Genomic DNA, 3499 nt, shown 5'->3' with positions numbered 1-3499 from the left:
TATAGTCTGGAATGCCGTTCTTCCAGTTTGTCCCTGGGATAGTATTGCAGGTAGGCCACACCCCTGGGGAAACTCCCCCTAGGCCGACCGGCCGCTTAGAATGCAGTCATGTGATCCATCATGGGAACCACCACTCACAACTGGAGTCCAGCCAAGTTGACACATCTTCAACTATCACACTCTCCTAGCCCTAAATCCTCCCCATCTGAGCCTCCAGTTCCCAAAAGCCCTACCAAATAAGCCCCACTGGAATTTTTATATTCCAATTCTTATCATCCCTCAGGACTGAATAGCACATGTTTTACCTGTTGATCTAATGGCACCCAAGAGCCTCAGAGACACCTCACTAAGCTCTTTTTCTCCTGACAGGTCTAGCCCATCAAGGGCCAATGACAACTCAGCACCAGAACCAGAAAAACCTATCCCAAATTTTTAGGGGAAAAATATACTCCTGAGAGAGTCCCATCCCTCAAGATTAGACAAGGGTCACTCCAAGGGGCTTCTCAATCACCAATACCTTCATAAACCTTTCCCTCCCCCACCTACCTTTATAGAACTTCCTCAGAAAACACTTATGGCCATGTTTGGCTTGGCAGAAGGATCAGTTGCTCTGGCATTCACCATTAGGATAGACATAAAAACACCTGTGACATTTCAGTCCTAGAAAATAAAAACCAGCAACATGAAGCTCTTTCTGGTCAGAAGACAGCGGCACTGCCTGGCCTACACCTAGCAAAGACAATGGCCAGGTCGCTACTGGTGTTGGCATGAATGAATGTGCTAAAAACACAGTTTGATATCATCATCATTGACTTATACCTGTGGAGCTTCTTCCACACCAGGTGGACCTGAACCAAGGGCCTTTGTCAAGAGGAAGCATGCGTGCCTCTAGGGACAGGGTCTGTGCCCAAGTTCAGACAGAACCTCTATGCTCATAGATGCTCAGGTGTCTTGAAATGGACTGTCCTGCTGAAGGGAGAAAATCATGACCTACATTGCAGCTCCCCCTGATTCTACAGCCTGTGACCTGTGACCCCCCTCATCCTAGTCTTTTCAGAACAACCCTCATCATCTGCCCTCATTGTTCACAAAGAAACTTTCTAACTTCCTTTCATCTCAACTTTAGGGATCTCAGCAAGGAAGCCTAAGGAATTTGGGAGTATCAGGGTTAGAAGTAAGATAGGGGGTGAGTTGAGCCTCAACTAAATAGGGGAGGGAAAAGGAAGAAGGGAAGAGGAGCAAAGTGATGCCAAAATATAGGAAGAAACAAAGGGGTGTGGAGGCCCAGAAAGGAAGAAAACAAGTAGGGATGAGATGGGCGCTGTGGAGCAGTGGTGTCTCTAGGCTTGGTGTCACTCAATGTGGTAACTCATGGTGTCACCTCCCGCAATAGACCTCCTCCCAAATCAGATAATGCAAGAACCCTTAGTAATGTTTATTATCGATTTTAATCATTGGATAATATGTGATAAATATAGTTCCAAGTTGTTTAAATGTAATATTTCTTAGATTATATGAATACTAAACAAAATTGTTTCATAATATCTTTCTACATTGTATTACAACATTATTAGTTACAATATTATCAGTAACTGAATGGATGCCTTTTTTTTGCTTTTTCTCCTTCTTTTCCTTTAATTACTACTTCTTTCTCAAAAAAATTATTGATGTAAGTTCACAAATACTAATCACCACAATGTAGCCAATGCACCAGAAAATTTGACAAAATCAGCAACTATAAAAACAACAGCATGTGTGTTGAAAAATCAACACACATGCTTGAAAACACCACACATGCTTGTAGGCAGTATGTAGACAAAATCGTGTGACTGGAAGCATCATTGTGACTGAGAATTAATGACAGTGCATTAGAAAGTTCAAAAAGTAATAAATTAGCATAGAGTTTTAGTGTTGTAGGTATATTGACACATGTAAGCTGTGCTTAAGAAATAAGATTTTTGTTGTTTAGCTCGGGATATATTTATTTAAAATAATTAATTTCTGCTGAAACGAAAATTTTAGACAGTTGTTTTGGTGTCAGGGCCTCTGTCAGTGTCCCTCAGGTACAGACTGCATGCACCCTCTGAATCCCCCTAGTGATGACACTGATGGGAAGGTTAAGACCATCCTTACATCTCATGCCACACCTCCCCATGGTCAAACAATCCACAGCCATCTGCATGGGTTCTGTTCACCTGTACTCTTAGATGTCTCCATCTTGATCTTGGTGTTGGTCTCCCTCTTGGTCTCGGTCTCCATCTCTTTCTGCGCCTCCGTCTCTCACTCTGTCTTTTCCATCTCCCTCTCTGTCTTCTCCATCTCCCACAGCTCAGCTTGCAGGAAGCCCAACAGCAAGGAGAAGCCCAGCAGCAGCAGGACAAGGTACTTTCCCATCTCGGAGTCCAGCACTAGGAAGAAGCAGAAGGCAGGGTGCAGCCAGCCTTTGAGAATCCCCTGCTTTATAACCCCAGGCTGCGAGGAGCAGCCAATGAGAGACTGGGCATGGGGTTGTCTTTCCATTTGCCTCAGGGGACACCCAAACCTGGCTTCTCCCAGCATCCCTGGCTCAGTTCACTTCCACAGTCAGACTGTTGTTGTTGTTATGTGCCGTAGAGTTGACCTGACTCATAGCAACCCCTCCTTGAGTTTCCGAGGGAGTATCACTACGGAAGTAGATTGCCCAAACTTCCTTCGGAGGAGTGGCTGCTGGGTTTGAACCACCAGCCTTCTGGTTAGCAGTCAAGTGCCTTAGGCACTATGCTACCAGAGCTCCCCACAGTCAGACAGGGAGCAATATTCTTCCATGGCTTTTTCTGTCTCATTTTAACTGGCTTAAAAATGGGAGAATTATGCCTGCCTTGGTCAGCCAAGGGATTTATGAGACACAGGTGAGTTAATGACTGTGGAGCCACACTAGATTTCGACCTTCCATATTTCTGAGAACTACTTCCCTTAAATGCCATGGAAGTCAAAATATTTGAAGCTCCTAATAAAGTCAGTTCAAACAAAGGGATATATGCCTTGACTGTTGCTAAAGAAAGCCTAGAACCCAAAATCACAGTGTGCAGCTTACCTTCTAGATTGTGTTCCAAATTAGATGTTGTTGTTGTTGTTAGCTGTTGTCCAGTCAGCCCCTGACTCATGGTACACCATGTGTAACAGAATTGAACTGTCCCATAGCTGTGATCTGTACAGAAGCAGATCCCCAGGCCTCTTCCAGAGCCACTTGTTGCTGTTGTTATGTGCCGTGGAGTCAGACCTGACTCTTAGCTACCCCTCCTTGGGTTTCTGAGGCAGTGTCACTGTAGAAGTAGATTGCCCAGCCTTGGTGGGTTCACATGGTCAACTTTTCCTTCAGAAACTGATAAAAAAAAAAACACTTGTGCCGCTCAGTCTCTTTCCATACTAGATAGAGGTGATAGTTTGCTTGCAATTTGATCAATGGAATGTAAAAGCAATGATCTGAAGAAAAAGTTCTGTAGTTTTGACTTCAGGGTCC

The 3499-nt window shown here is 44.3% G+C and overlaps 1 pseudogene; it reads right to left on the bottom strand.

Moving 5' to 3' along the window:
* LOC103197166 overlaps positions 1 to 2259 on the bottom strand; it is a 17402-nt pseudogene extending 15143 nt beyond the window's left edge.
* Positions 2260 to 3499: the final 1240 nt, after the last annotated feature.

Source organism: Orycteropus afer, unplaced genomic scaffold (genome assembly GCF_000298275.1).
Source record: "Orycteropus afer afer isolate SDZICR_OR568_19922 unplaced genomic scaffold, OryAfe1.0 scaffold00074, whole genome shotgun sequence".
In the NCBI taxonomy this organism is placed as follows: Eukaryota; Metazoa; Chordata; class Mammalia; order Tubulidentata; family Orycteropodidae; genus Orycteropus; species Orycteropus afer.
This window is presented reverse-complemented; position numbering and strand designations above follow the sequence as displayed.